Raw genomic sequence first — 17,150 nt, 5'->3', positions numbered from 1 at the left:
ACTGTTAACATTCTCATTTAGCTTTCTCTTTTCCCAGCTATACTCTCGACTCTTCAAGAGAAGAACAATGCATCCTGGAATCTTGAATTTGGTCAGTGCTTCAAACACACTCATGGAGATATGGTCTAATATCCTGATACTTCTCCTGTGCAAGTCTACATTTTGCTTACACTCCAGAAGTAGCTGTATCTTTCTAAAGCTGTTATCTGAAGCACCATCTTTATTTTCATATTCTATCTATGGCCAAGCATACGGCTGGCACTCAACACAAGCCATCTTACTATGGTAATTCTAATAAAGATGGGAATAACCCCATTTACCTGCAGAGATTTTCACAAGAATTTATTAACAAATCCATACAACAGTAACTCCTAGAAACTAATAATTATGAAATACTCATGTTAAAAAAATCTCTGAAATAAGAGTTTGTACAAAGTTTCAGTTCTTTTGGGGAAAAAAAAATTTATTCCTAAGAAATAACCTCTATGTGTGTGCCTTTCTGAGACATAAATGAGAAGCCTTCATTCTACCATACACTAATTATCAGAACAAGAAAGATTCTTAAGCTAAAATGAGTTCTCCGAAAATATCGCTCTAAGTGAAATTCCAGTGTGATACATATATGCCCTCCAACATCTCCTTCCTAAATAAGCTGCAAAATGACTTAGATAAAATTGACAGCCTACATTTTTACTCTTGCCCCGAGGTAGAGTAAAATATACAATTTTCTGTTTTTATTGAAAGTGAAAACCTTATTCTTAGGCATTTTTCCTATAAACAAAAATGCTAAGGACTGGGAGAACACCAACAATTTTGGTCCCTTCATTCACTCTTCGCAGATCTTCTCAAAAGATTAAGGGACTCCAACACGTAAGCATGCCTCGTATCCTAAAACTGATGGCAGCACCTCTCCATTCTGGGTCTTTACTGACTGATCTTTGCAGCCAAACACTTTTCTTTCCAATTTGCTCACACTGAATATACTTGAACTTGTCAATTCCAATCTGACATCATAGTTTTAAAATAAAAACGACATGCCATTGTGTGAATCCTTATGCAGAATGTCAGTGTAACATTTCAAGAAAAATGTGGTCTTTGGAATCAAACAGACTCCAGTCTGAAGCTAAACTCTGACAGGTCTCTAGCTGGGTGACCTTGGGCAAGTAACTGAATTGCTCTGAACCTGCTGCTCACTTAAAGAATAAGCCAAAGGAAACTTCCTCTCACTTAATCCCCCTTAGGGCCCCGTACGGCACTTGCTACATAACTAATGATCAATAGTTTATTTTTATAGCTACATACAAACATAAATAAATTTGAGGCTTACTTTGATTATATCATATACCCAGGAAGGTTAAACAGCTTAGATTATTATTTGTCATAAATATAATGAAATACTAGACATTTCAGATATTTCCTAGCATATTCATTCATGAAGCGATGGAACAGTAATTAATAGAAACACATCAGGTTTCAGATTAACATTTGATCAGATTGTCTCTACTGTAAAAGTCTTCGTTTTGGCTTCCATTTTTCTTCCAACAAGCTATATATCCTCACTGTTAAAATGATCCAGAGACTCAACCAAATTTACTTCAATAGTAAGTACAGTATTCAAAAGAAAGAAATCTGATTAAAACAGCTCTAAAAAATGATGCCAGCACTACCAACCAACTTCGCCAAATAAAAGAAAATTGATTCACTCCAGATCTAGAGCAACTTGGCCAAGTCATATTAGTTCTACTCTACAGGAAAATACTGCAAACTAACTAACAAAAAAAGCATTTTCACAATTTTCTAATATTCCAAAATCTGTGACAAATCTACATATATAAATTGGTCATAAGAATCACATATATGCCAATAACATCATTCTTGATTAAACTTACCTAGGAATTGTGGAGGCTGACTGGAAAACTTGATATCCCATAAACACGTGCATATAAACTAAATTTGAAAATTACTATGGCAAACAGAAAACAAAACAAAACAAAAGGAATTCACCTCTCAAATCCCTAAAAATATCTTTTCACATTGTGTTTTCAATCACAAATCTACCTTTGGACAAAGAATAAAATGAAAGCAGGGGCTCCTAAAACAATAAAAGCACAAATGTTTGACATAATCAGGAACTATCAGTACTGTCACCTACATACTTTACATAAAACTGATAATCACTATACAAAAACACCTGGAAAGCAATGGAACAGGTTTTCCATTATTTTCAGACACATTTTACAACTGTCTGTGAAGTTTGCTAAAATCAATTTCACTTCTTATCAACTGTTTCAAGCAATTTTCCAGATGACGCATTTGACAAAACGGAACTTTGATCTAATTTAAATGAGATTTAAGTTTTATAAGCCATGAGCATTTTGAGGGTGTTTGCTACGCCTATATTTGCATCTATGAAAACAAAACTTACTTCATTTGATCCTTTGTTAAAAGTGTCAAAGCTAAGTTGTCATATTTTCTCTTAATCTGGCAATTTAGTTTTATAAGCAAAGTGTGATCAAAATTCCTAATGTGTCCAGGCTCTCAAGCTGTTGTGGCTGTATCTGTCAGCTAAAGAACCATTCTTCAAAGGAACTGAGGGAAAATAAAACCTGATAATGCCATCTGGGCACTATGAGCACTAAAAACATGGAAATACTAAGGAAATAAAGGATGGAAAGTTAAAATTTAGTTAAGAAAATCAGAAGTCAGGCAAGAAAAAGGGACAGAAAAATTAAATTTGTTTAAGTTGGGGCCTTACTGGATCTCATGAAAATATCTATATTTATATGGTTTGCTTCAAGAATTTTATAATACAACTGTCATAATTATAATAATTATGTTTCAGTTAATAAAATGCCACTCATTATATTGCTTGGGTTTCACAAAGCTAATTTATACTATATTATTAAAGGCTCTTTAAAGGAAAAAACAAATTTTAATGGACTGGAAATTATTTTTGCAATTGATTAAGTGTTAAAACAATCCATATGTAGAATTTACTTGATTGAATATATAAATATCATGGTAATACATGTATGACAAGGGTGTACAATAGCAAAAATAATTATCAGTTACACACTTAAAGCCAATGAAAATAAACATTCACAAACTACTATAAAATAGGTTGTCAGAAGAGCAAATAGTGATTATTATTTGAATATGGTAGGTCTTTTCACAGACTTTCCAAAGTCAGGAGACATTCTTTCTGTAATCTGATTGAGCACAACTTCATAAGTCTTTAGGAATATTTCATTTTTAAAAAGGGAAATGGAGGCAAAACATAGGATAAATACGAGAAATACAGGCTTTTAAACAACCATAGGGTATAGACATGAATCTTAATATAAGCAATTATATGGGGATGATGGATTTATACGCTAGGTAATTAATCTAAAATTATCCTGCTCTAAATCTATTTGTAGCAGAAGCATCTATGATGCTTAATTAAGACATAACACACATCCATATGTTCATAAACCTGAAACCCCAGTTTCACGACGTAAGACATGTATTTTAAGTGATGTGGAACACTGAACTAAAGCTATTTCAGACTGAAACCTTATAAAATTATTCCACATTGTAAGAATAACCTTTAGGAATAACAAATAAATGTCAAGTAAGTATGCAATAAATTGTTATCTAAAATTGTCAACTAAACTGTCAAGGAAAATAAAAAGAACTTCGATCCAATGCCAAATAATATTATGCGATAAAGCCCCATGCTATGTGCTTCAATGACACAAAATTTGTCTTGTAGTCCTAAGGTAAAAATCTGCACAATGACAGTGTATTGGATACAAGATTTGGTCAATCACACAATAAATGGAAGCCCAAATTTATAATGACATTATGCTTTATGCTCATTATCCACTTACTGGTCATTTAGTAATAAAACACTCCTGTGACTCTCTATTAAATCTCTCCTCACAAGCTCCTAGATTAATACATATTTTTATATATTTATATTAAATATGATATAAGCATGTATATAATTAATATATATAATATACTTCATGTAACACAATATACATTTATTTGTACTAAATATGTAAATATTCAGTATCAATAAATATAAAATGTGTTTTTAATATTCTAACTTGCAGCTAGATACCTTTCGGATCACACCATATACATCTAAATAAATCAGATCATGATTTTTATTGCTCAAATACCTTTTTTTTAAGAATATGAAAAAAAAGGAACATGAAATTCCTAATATCTCATAGCCCTGAGCTCTTTAAAATCTTTTTCTAAGCCTTCTCATTCTCCTACGAAGCTGCTCTTCTGCCATCTGCCTCTCGACTCTCTGGAACATTATTCCCATATGCTTTCTTCCTGGATGTTAATAATTTAGTCACACTGGCCTCCTGTCAGTTCCACACAAACCTTAGGACCTTTGCACTGGCTATTTCCTTAGGCTGGATGTTCACCTCTTCCCAAGTTTATTCTAATACGTTGTACCTGGACTCAAAGGTAAGCTCTTCCCATAAGCCTTCCTTGATGAACTTATCTAAAATGGTCCCATATTTACTCTTTCTACCATCATCCTGTCCATTTATTGCCTGGATTTTATGTTCAGTTATTTCTTTACTCATTTATCATCCATCTCCTTCTATGAGAGCATAAATTCTATGAGGACAGAGAACTTACCCTACACTATCAAAGTACCTTATACACAAGTAGTATTCAATAAATAAGTGAGACACTTTAAAAAGCTAGTCATTGGGGGGGGGGCTGTTACTTTAAAAAATAGTCTAGAAAGGGGGGGGAATTTACATATGCAAATTTGTTATGTTATGTTCCATTTTCCTTTTGCTCTCACATGAGTGTGTGGAACTTCTTTTAAAATGATAATTGTTTTGAAGTACTAGGAAGCATTATAATATAAAAGAATATGGATGTTTATTTTATGAAAATGAGATTATTTGATGAAAATAAGGTGTTGATATAGGAATAACTCTGAGAAATATAGTGCACTGAAAAGGCAGCATTCAGAAAAATGTGTTTAATAGGCTCTCTTAAGACAAAAATTGGGGCCCGGGGGGAGCACAGTATATACATAGTTGTCTGACATGCAAGAGAAATTCTGGAAAAAAAGAGTGGATAATTAATAGGGAAAGGTTTCTCCAGGCATGGAAGACAGAATTCAAAAGAATTTTTCACTGTATGGGTTTTCACGCTTTTAGGAGTGTCACTGGTTCAAATCACAGACTACAATATAAATTTTAAATAATTTTTAAAATAAATTACTTATCTTAATACATTTTAAACAAACTAAACCCTTTTATCCTATGGCTCTGGTATGATATTTCTTTTTTCAATTTAAACAACAGCTGCTCCACCTGTAAGTGAGGATTGCTTTTAAAAAAGGCATTTATGCAGTCTGATAACATAGCAGAGCAACACCCTTGGCCTCTCTAATCTGGGAAACTTGTTGCAGCTATGCGGGCCTCACTTTTTAAGTATTTGCAAAGGACTGCAAGACCATACCTGAGACCTGACCCCATCTTTCAGCCCTTTTCCTCTCTGGTAACACATTTTCCTACTCTCCTGGCACCTTCTCAACTGTAGTTTCCTTGCCTTTTGTCAGGCTTTTGACCTGCCAAGTACATTTCCCCAGGGACTTGCCCACCTACTGTTTGTGGTCAGAAGGCTTCTTTCTCAGGTATCTGCATGGCTCAAATATCTTCTAACTGAGGCCCACAACACCGTCATATTTAAAACTGCACACCCACCATCCTGCTTTCCTTACCCCTCCCCCTTTCTTTCTGACTGCTGTAACTCCAGCACTTAGAAAAGTACTTGGAATATTAGATGCTCAGTAAGTATCGGCTGAATAAGCGATGAATGAAATTCAATGTATCCAAAATAGAACTCATTTCTCCTCTGCCCATGCCTCCAGTACACCAAAACACCAAAAACTACTTCCATTCTTCCATTACTTCTTATCTCTAGGATACTGCTATCATCTGGCTCCAAAACCTAGGGGTCACCTTAAATTTGCTTCCATTTCATTCCTACATCTAATTGATCACCGACTTTGGTCAATTCTCTCTCCCTCTCCATTCCATTTCCTCACTTCTACTTCTAGCTTGACTCTTTGATCAAGACTGGAGTTCCCATCATGGCTCAGCGGAAATGAATCTGCCTAGCACCCATGAAGATGCAGGTTTGATCCCTGGCCTCGCTCAGTGGGTTAAGGATCTGGCATTGCCATGAGCTGTGGTGTAGCTCACAGACATGGCTTAGATCTGGCATTTCTGTGGCTGTGGTGTAGGACAGCAGCTACAACTCCAATTTTTTTCCTTTTGTCTTTTTAGGGCCACTCCCTAAGCGTACAGAAGTGCCCAGGGAACCTCCAGAAGTGCCCAGGGTACCTCCGTACGCTGTGGGTATGGCCCTAAAAAGACAAAAGAAAAAAAAAAAAAGACTCTTCTCTAACTTGATCTGGGGCAGTAGCCTATCGGTGTCACCATTCCTAGGCACAAAAGCCTCCCATCCACCCTTCCATGCTCCAACCACTAGGCAGTAATCTGATCACGGTTGCCTACGAAGGATTCTTCAAAGCTCCCCATTATCTGTGGAACTGATTTTGCACTCTGACTGCCTATTAGAATCACCCAGAAAGATTTTTAATGTACTATTTGTGGGTTCCGTAATAACTGGATCTAATCTAATTACATCACCCCACTAATTCTAAGAATCACTGATCTACTAGAAGGTATGCGCCAATAAGCCTTAGAGGATGACATACGGGGCCTTTCCTGATCAAGTTCCACCAAAAGCGTTTGGGCCTTATTTCTCCAGCCACCAGACATGCTTGAAGGAAACACCCCTTTCGCAATCATGCTCTTCTTCCGCCTTTGCTCTCCCATGATCCATACTCACCTGGCAACGTCCCTGTGCATCACTTCTACCTTGGAGGAAGCCCCAAAAGGCATTTTCCTTTCTCCTGGGGGACTTCTTCCCTTACACTCCTGTGTATCCTACACTCTCCTCCATTAGAGCAGTCAGCCCCAGCAGCAGCCACGAAAACATCTGAGAATGGCTGGCTGAAATCAAAGTTATTCATTTAAGTCTTGAAGGGATGATTTCTATACTCAGTGAAATGGATCACTGATATCTTTTTTCCTTCTGCGCTCCAATTCAGAAATTCATGGTTAAAGCGAACGCATCAATGAAAACATTCCACCTACCTTTTAAGAGCTTTATGACCACATAGAACTAAATCGTAATAAATCACAACAGTAATAACACCTTAAGCCTTGCATGGCTAAACAATATATTTTTTCTAAGAATGTTTTAAAAATCAATCTTGTATTCTTCCTTAAAAAAAGAGTAATATGAACCATGAAAATCAGACCACGAAAAACATACAATTGTGAGTGATGGCTTTATGTGAATTATCTTTAAATCCAGTGACTAACCCTTTGGAATAGACAAGTGACAAACCGAAAGCAATGCACAAGTGCTGGTTCGTTTCTTAAGATTTTTCCCAAAAGGAAAACATAACAAAAAGTTACCTTTAAGGAACAGTTAAGAATGGACTGGATATTTAAAAACAGAAAATACATTAAAAAAAAAAAAAGAATTCATGCAAAGGTCTAAACCCTTGAGCCACGTTAGAATCACCCTGGAAGTTTTAAACACTACCATGCCACAAACTTCACCTATAAAAGGTTCTGATGTGTTGGGTCAGGGATGGGGTTCCGGCATCAGAATTTTTTCAAAGTTGCCCAGGAGATTCCACAGCGCCGTGAGGGTAGAGAACCACTGAATCAGCACCCTCCCTGCAACAGCAAAGCTCATCTTTCAAAAGGCAATTGCAATAAACGCTTCCCAATCAACATTATTTTTTTCCCATGAGAGGAAACAAAGGATATGAACATTGCAAATTGGCAAATATTAATAGTAGTTAACAGCTATACGGGAATTCGTTTATGTCAAGTATTATTCCCTTTTATCTCTCACAATGGCTTTCTACATCTGGCACTGTTTCATGCCATTCTGCAGAAACAGCTAACATTTACAGAATGTTTAACACTGCCAGATATTATTCTGAGCGCCACTATATATATTAAATCATTTAATCATACAACAGTGCTGTGAGTGCTGTTATTATATACATTGGATCAATGATGAAAGGCACTGAGAAGTTTAATAACTTGTCGAAGGCCATACAGCTAGTGAATAGCAGAGCTGGTGTTTGAAGTTGAGTAGTCGAGCCTCAGACTTAATTAAAACCCTAGCGACCTGTGCTATACGAGAGGCATAAAATATGTCAATATGCAATGAAATTACTAAACATGTATATTTTTCTCCTCTTCGGGTGATGGGACTATAAACAAGAGAGGGAGATGCTCACTTAAGAAAACTAAAACCTGCATCATTTGGTCGTGGTTCGGAGACAGGTACCACTGTTAGACTCAACGGGAATTGCCATGACTTAGAAAGAAAAAGACTGAGAAGGATGACAGATGGGAAACCTGACTCTCTATCAGATGTGAAAGCAGAGATTGACTAGAAGCCTCCCTCCTCTTCCCCAGGAGCTCCATGAGGACAAAGATGGTCTGTGCGTCCACGAGTGATAGAAAGTGCTCAATAAATGCATGTGAGCCAATGAAATGAGCTCGCTTTAAAGGTGAGCGATGACTGAAGTCGCAGGCAGAATATTTCAATTTATTTTTTTCATATTTTAAGATATTCATCCTGGATAGTAGATGTCCTTCTTTTATTGAAAATTTATTTCTGGGCAGAGCCTCCTTGCCTGCCTGCTTGCATCTCTCACAAGCATCCTATCTTCATAAATCTATTTTGTGCCTAAAAACTATTGTTGTATAATAGAATATTAGATTACTAAAATAGTTTTATTATTTAAATACCAATCTTTAAATATTTTAAGCTGTACATGTAAAATATGTTAAAATTGAATTTATATTTATATAATAAATTTAATAAATATTTATATAACTTCTATAGTCATTATATAATATAATTAAATAAGATAAAGTAATAAACTATTAAAATAATTATATAATAAATATCATTATTGCAATTCTGATAAAAAAGACATTTCTAATAATCAGCTCAAAAGCCAGGAGACCACACTGATAAGTCTAAACCCAGGAATTCTCTTGGGCCGACTCTGGGCTCCTCTCTCAGGTGGGATACCCGTCTGGTCTGTGATCTGGTTTAGCTCCCCCATTTGTAGTTGGTGTCTCCACCCATCTCTTCACTGAAGAAAGCACAGACACAGATCTTTCCTTATCCAAGGACACGATGGCTGCACTCTGGGTTCATACCAGAGAATATGCATAATTCAAACTTCCTGTTGGCCAACCTAATAGAAAACATTTGCATGCGACATAATATCCACGGAGGGCTCTCTGAAGCGTTTTCTGATTTTTAAAATAAAGTCCAGCGAGCTACCAAACAGTAGTGTACTTGGCCATTAATTACATTGTCTCCAAGTAGAATTCCCCCTGCAGACTCGCCCTTCTGTGTTGCAGTCTTGGTTTATACTGAGGGAATGCGTAGAAACATCCAAGCTAATCAGGCTATTCTATTTATCAAAGGAGTGGTGCTGATCCCTCGGGGCCCCTGTGTGCTCCACCGGGAAGAGTTCTCTCAGGTCTCAGTATCATAGCAAGTTAGGGTTCTCTTTAATGCCGGGGGAAAAAAGGAACCCAACCTGTATTTTCTCCTTAGTTCTTCACATTTTAATTTTATTGTATTGTCTATTACTTTATTACTATGTATCTTTCGTAGAGCCATCAATTGTCGAGGTGCTGGTGCTCTAATAAATAAATAGCTCTATGATAAAAATGAATGAAACTGAAAGGGATAATGAAACGTTCAGATACTACTGACTGGGAAGAATGAAGGACAGCGTTCGAAATTATAAATGGTGAGTGAAGATTTTAAATTGCAGGAAATTTTTGAGAAATTCACTTCATTCATTAGTGAGTCCCAAAACAATGTCTGCTGAATTTTAAAAATAAATACATGATTTTGATTTGAAACATAACATGGTTATTGTACTACAAATGTGCTATATCTTTGCAAGGCAAACATTAAGTGTATATCACAGCTCAAACTGATTTATTATGTGGTTAACCCTTAACTAGAGTATTGTTTAACAGGACAGTAAATGAAGAGAACATTCGAATTTTGAGGAATTGCAACCCCTCAATATTTCAGTTTACATGTTTTATATTGTTCATAATATCAAATAATGATGCATATGATTCAAGGCATTGATTTTTTATTTTACTGATGTTTATGTTTAGCTTAAATACCTTACTAAAAGTTACACTTTAAATATACTTTGTGCAAAAGAAGTAACATGCTATACTCAAAGTAAAATGCAGCATAGTTATATGGTAGATTACATTTCTTTGCTTGTTGAGCACTGGTTCATTAATTCACTAGATAGAAGAGAGACTGAAATAAAGGTTTCTCACACAGCTTTTTGGAGACCACAAAGAAAGTGGAAGTAGAAAACTGACTTGGAATTGTTTCCTTGTTTTTTCATGACTCGGAATTTTTTCAGGAAAGTATAATCCATCCTTCTGATCGATTAAGGAAGGAGAGTATTCAGTTATTTATTTGTTTGTTTATTTTTTAGGGCTGCACCTGTGGCATATGGAAATTCCCAGACTAGGGTCCAATCGGAGCTGCAGCTGCTTGCTTACACCACAGCCACGGCAACCCAGGATCCAAGCCACGTCTGCAACCTACACCACCACGGCTCACGGCAATGCCAGATCCTTAAGCCACTAAATGAGGCCAGGAATCAAACCCGAATCTTCATGGATACTAGTTGGGTTCATAAGCCAATGAGCCACAACGGAAACTCCCCAAAGTTTTAAAACTAATCTTACTACTTATGTTATCATGAAGTTCATTTCGAATTGCATGGAAGCATCTTCCAAACTTGGCATTTTTCACAACCGTTGGGAAGCACACATTGTCACAATTCAGGTGGTAAAGCCTCAGTTAACAATGAAAATGAACCAGCTGAGATTACAGAACATGGAAAGCGGTACCAAATTTCTCCTTCAGCTCAGAGTGCAATTCTCTTTGGTATGAGGAAGAAAAGAGTGTGGCAGAAAAGAAATTTCATAAAATCAATGCATGATAATTTCATCTGACAAGTGGAATGGGGGTGGGAAGAGTAGGTGTGAGAGGCTTACTGCTTTGAGTTAAGTTAAAAACTAAATATGACTGAATCAGAACCAAGAAAAGATTTTTGAAAGACTGACTTTTAGATAAAAATCCCAGACTTATACTGTTCCATAGCTATTAATATACTTTGGGGGCATAAATCGTGTTCATGAGACAATAAAATTAGCATTACAGAAAAAGAAAATTCATAAAATAATAGAAAGAAGCTAAGAAGGACATGTTAACAGCCTTATAAGACTCAGACAGACATTTTAACCTTAATGGTTATGTTATGAAGAACTTATATGTAGTTAAATGTTTTATGGTATAGCTCTCTGGTATTATAAGCCCAGAGAAACGTTTCTAGAACATACCTTTTTGTGAAATAATGGAATTTTCTAGGGTGTTTATAGCCTTTAAGGGGCCAAGATTAGACATACGACATTCTGGGGTGAAATCAACTCCTGAAGGAGTTTAACAAAAATCTGTTTAGCCATAAGAAAAGATTTTTTTAAACCACAGAGAAATATTTCTATCAACATGGAGCTCTGTTTTCTTTGAAACATTTAATTAGACAAAATAAAGATGTATATTCGTTGGCTCCATTTAACTGTGAACATTAAAAAGATAAATACACGCTATTCTGAAAACGACTCTTAGATAGATGAAATACAAAACTCCCTCATAGGGAGAGAAAAATAATCATTGAAATTAAATTATTTTAGAACTTTAATATAAGTGATCTTACTAAAACAAAAATCAAAACAAGGAACTTTCGTTTTGGCTAAGACACAGTCTTAAAATGAATTGTATAGATTATTTTTTAACAGTGAGGAACTTCCAGTTATTCACCAAAAACATACCTATAACAAAGAAAGCGTCACGATATGATACATAATTCTAAACAGCCAAGGGTAAAAAAAAAATTTAATTCTTCTGTAAACAATTTGAAACATACATCTCACCCTCACTAGAAAAGTTCTCCACTTCCTAGAGAACATTTCAATGAAATCTGCAGATTATCTGTTTCAAAATATCACCCCTCTTATGCCTACCTGGGACAGGAAAGCAAACGTGCAAGGAAAGCCCAGTGCACAACAACTGCATGCCTCTGCGAAGCTCATCAAAAAACAAAATCAAACAACCTGAGAACACTCCACATGCCAAACAATATTTAAGAGCCATATGCTGCCTCCCAAGCTGCCAGATTGCAGCTTAGATAACTAGAAAAACAGTGGCCAAGATAGATGTCAACCAAAAATGTGAATTTAGCCAACAGGAGAAGCCAATAAATTCTAACACTCACAGAGTGTAAAGCATGGAATAATTTTTCACAATCATGCTTCGGTTAGTCATCCATACTTATACAATTTGAGGTATAAATGAGTATAACGGCAACCCACGAAGTCTGCTGATTATGAACATCTGCCGTGTGTCCTTGAAAACTCATGTTTCTACCTCCGGGTGGGGCAGGAAGAATCTCAGTTCTGACTTTCCAATGGTCTCAGGTACAGAGGAGAACTAACCTACCTGAGACTCACCAGCTACTGAAGGATTCTTGACTCAGAAGTCAAGCCATTCCTGGGCCCTCCTTGTGACTTCTTGGGATATCAAGGTTGACCTGTCAAGGGCACTTTAACTTACTGAGAATCCGATGAGAAGCATATCCATATGCATTTGTAATTTATTTTATTTGTCGCTAATGACAGAGGTAAAAAACAAAAAGGAAATAGCAATGACAGAGGAGGAAACAGAGCATGAGGCAAACAAGCAAAATGTATTTTGCCAGACCACAGGACCTTATCTGAAAAACTGAAGCTATATATCATTTCCTGAAACACCTGATGAACACTTAGAGGGATTCCAGCTGCCCTGAGAGATAAGTTCCTGGGTAGACCTGTGAATTGACTGCAAAATGAGATACTGCAGACATTCTTCTATACTGAAGATTCCAGAGAAATTCAGAAAAGAGAGATATTTCTCTGGCAACTAATCTAGAAATCTATATAGCATTTTTTTTTAAATGTAGGTAGCTTCTGATCTATTTGAAATTCCTTAAATATGTATACTAAGTAGTCACTTGTTAAATAACATTTTCCACAGTCTCCTTAAGATCAGTTATTTAATATGATGTTTAAAGTCTGAAGCAAATATGAGTAGTGTGTATTTTAAAGTCTTCCATGTTTTATAAGTTTTACTGATGCCAGGTTCTTCTTAGTTCTAAAATACTCAAATGTACCAGTTTCTTGTTCTTTGCCAAAAAAACTTAAACTTGGATTCTTTAAAGCAATTTAGTTTATTTTCATTTAGGCTTTTTGATATGGATGGAACTCTCACTAGTAATTATAATTAAACAAAAAAAATCAATGAATCCATGTTATATGTAATATAGTATATGATGTATTCAACATTATGACAAGAATAGTTAACATCTACTGACAATTTGGTACCTGCCAAATATTACATAGAGCTTTACATGGATCATTTCACCACTTTACTTAATCTTCTACAAAATCTATGAGGAAGACACCATTACAATCTTCACTTTCAAATGAACTGAGCAAGGCTCAGAGAAGTAATTTTAAAAAGACAGTGAAAGAGGAGTTCCTGTTGCGGTGTAGCAGAAACAAATCTAACTAGTAATCATGAAGTTGCAGGTTCAATCCCTGGCCTTGCTCAGTGGGGTAAGGATCTGGCATTGTCGTGATCTATGGTATAGGTCGTAGATTCAACTAGGATCCTGAGTTGCTGTGGCCGTGGCTGTGGCTGTGGCTGTGGTGTAGGCCAGCAGCTGTAGCTCTGATTTGACCCCTAGCCTGGCAAACTCCATATGCCGAGGGTATGGCCCTAAAAAAAAAAAAGAAAGGAAGAAAAAAAAAAGACAATGAAACATATGAGTGGTAGACTGGTGACTCAAACCCAAATTCAAGTTTATTCCCCTCCCTTTCTGTCTCCTCCCTCTTGCCAATATTATGTGTGTATAATGCAGAAAAAATAGACTCCAATTCAGCAGTAAAGAAGAATACTATAAGATTCTTAGATTTTTAAAAAATATAATCCATAGTTTAAAAAAGCTACATGCTATGCAATCTATAATTTTAATATTTTATCCAGTTCTCCTCCTACAAGATTAGTAAGCCTGTGGCACATGGAGGTACCCAGGCCAGGGGTCCAATTGGAGCTGTAGCCACCAGCTTATGCCACAGCCAAAGCAACGTCAGATCAGAGCCCTATCTGTGACCCACACCACAGCGCATAGCAATGCTGGATCCTCAACCCACTAAGCGAGGCCAGAGATCGAACCTGCATCCTCATGGATGCTAGTCAGATCCATTTCTGAGCCATGATAGGAACTTCTATCATTTTTAAAAGACAACATTCCATCTTGAATGTTTTCATTTATTCAAACTCAAAAATTATGACTACGTTTCTACAATAGTGCTCGTAATACTGTAACAACCTGTATTAGGAGGAAAAGAAAAAAAAAATCTGAAATCCATGAGAAGTATAGTACAGAGAATTCTGTTGCAGATGGTTCTTTTAAAAGGAATATGGAAACAAAATAACTGATCAATTTCATAGTTTATTCTATGACAGGATATGAAATCTCTCCTTTACTGAAGATGCTGACCCAGAGTGGAATAGATTAATTTTTTCAACATCATGTGGACAGCAGCAAAGTTGGACATTTCAAGGAACCTCAAATCCAAACTAGAAAGCCCTAGTTTGGCCATGCCCCAGTCCACCTGTGTCAGGAAACATAGAACATCCCTTAATATTGAAATGCTTGGAAGTAATTTAATTGCATATTTGTCTTTCCTATATTTATTAACTGTTGGTACTGTTTAATACATTCCTTGGTAATGAAAATTTCCATCCTTCTTTTAAAAAAGACTTTGAGACTTCATATGAGGATTAAATCAATGCTATTCCTAAAATAAATGTTGTTTAAATAGCTCATTTAAAGACTGAAAACTCCAAAACAAATAAATTCTATATAATTGCTAGGAAAACATAACATCAACATTCTGAAGCAGTATTCCTTTAGGAAATGATATATACCATTGCTAGGGAAAATATAGAAATGATTTTTTTCATACAGATTCCAGAGTTAGTGATGGACAACTGTCAGCCTAAAAATGCAAATGCACTGCAAAAAGTAAACGTAAATATGGTGATCATGAACTTGTAGGCTACAAGGGGTGGAGTCCCCTTTCTCTCTTCTATGTCAGTTAACGAAAAGATCTAAGATTCCACCTCTTCTAACACAGAGGGTGCACATCTACCATTACTCCCCTTCACCTTAGCCAGAACAAATGCCTATATTACAAATAAAATATTGGATCAATTTGTGAACATGTAGGTCATGTGAACACACTTTACTCTTCTGGCTCATGAATGGTCAGACTGCTAGGTGAGGACGGCACATTCACAGCAGAATCAATGAAAACTTGAAAGGAGGGACATGAAACAAAAGGTTTGTTAAAACTTTCTATGTGATGTTGAGGCAATAAAGTATCAAGTAAAGTATAATAATTCTCCATCTTTATTTAAAATAGGGATGATTTTCTCTCATCCATACAGAGTCAAGGTCTGCCAAAAAAAAATTTTCATGTGAACAAAACCAACTGACTGTGTGTTCCATTTTAGGTATTTATTTTTTGCCTTCCAGTTAGTTCTTTATGAAATGGAGAGACAAAACTTCTTCACTGATATTATTCCAAATTACCTACTTTTTCATATAGAAGTATAGTTAATTTACTCAAATGACCTATTTTTAAACTGTAGTATGTTTGCATACAGTATTATTATAAAGGTAGTCGTAAATTGGTTTATAAAAAAATTATTTCTATCAATAAAAGAAATGATGTATGTAATCTTTTTTTTTTTTTTTTGTCTTTTTGCCATTTCTTGGGCCGCTCCTGCAGCATATGGAAGTTCCCAGGCTAGGGGTCGAATTGGAGCTGTAGCCACCGGCCTACACCACAGCCACAGCAACACAGAATTCGAGCCCTGTGTGCAACCTACACCACAGCTCACAGCAACACCGGATCCCTAACCCACTGAATGAGGCCAGGGATTGAACCCACAACTTCATGGTTCCTAGTCGGATTCATTAACCACTGAGCCACGATGGGAACTCCAATGATGTAGATGATCATTTTAAATCTGCCTGGTACATATTCCAAATAGCTAGTTATCATTAATGTTTACTTTCTTAATCAATATATGAAATACTTCCCCATAGTGTAAATACCACAAACCATAAAAAAAGAAGCTAAATTAAGGAAAGTGGGATTATACTTCCAAAGGAAAAATGAACGGGACTGTGTAATCTTGCGATGTAAGGACTTCATAGGAAACACATTTTCATGAAAGGTTTCTCTGATACCAAGAAAACATGAAAAAATGCTACGATAAGTAAATGACTTAAGTTATATTTTACAGAGGTGTGCATTGGGTAGCTGAAATATCTTTAACGCCAATCACTTGAAAACCAACTAAATTGAAAACTGCAATACACTAAGTGTTGAGTAACTTTTACTAATGAACTCTCAGGGAAAAAAAAAAACTATTTTAAATAAAATCGCATTTCATTTCAAAATCAATTTTGGAAGAAAAAACAACCTCAATTATTCAGGGTTAGGTATATAACCCCAAAACAAAGAGATGGGATTATATACCTAACCCAAGTAATAACAAACAACAAAGCAGCAAATGCTAAAAGCTACACCCAAAGAGAACAGAAAAAGAACTCCTGTTAGAGGCAGGAAATGGATACACATGTATATAAACACCAATAAAGCACATAAGTGGAAGTAGCATCTTCCAGAGAGGTGACTACACGCAGAGGCTGCTGCTCGAAGTTAATGGTCAAGTTAATAAGAAAGCCTTAGCTCTACTAAGAAAGGTATCTGTCACAATCACCCTTGGGTCTATCATTGACTGCTGCTGTCATTTTCAAGCAAAAAACATACACACAGAGA

The 17,150-nt window shown here is 36.0% G+C and overlaps 1 protein-coding gene across 1 annotated transcript in view; it reads right to left on the bottom strand.

The window, feature by feature from the left end:
- The window catches only part of CHSY3 (chondroitin sulfate synthase 3), a 265,442-nt gene that overhangs the window by 244,206 nt on the left and 4,086 nt on the right, over positions 1-17,150 (bottom strand). The window lies entirely within an intron of this gene.

Source organism: Phacochoerus africanus, chromosome 4 (genome assembly GCF_016906955.1).
Source record: "Phacochoerus africanus isolate WHEZ1 chromosome 4, ROS_Pafr_v1, whole genome shotgun sequence".
Classification (NCBI taxonomy): domain Eukaryota; kingdom Metazoa; phylum Chordata; class Mammalia; order Artiodactyla; family Suidae; genus Phacochoerus; species Phacochoerus africanus.
The sequence above is the reverse complement of the archived record's forward strand: the minus strand, read 5'-3'. Positions and strand labels throughout refer to the sequence as shown.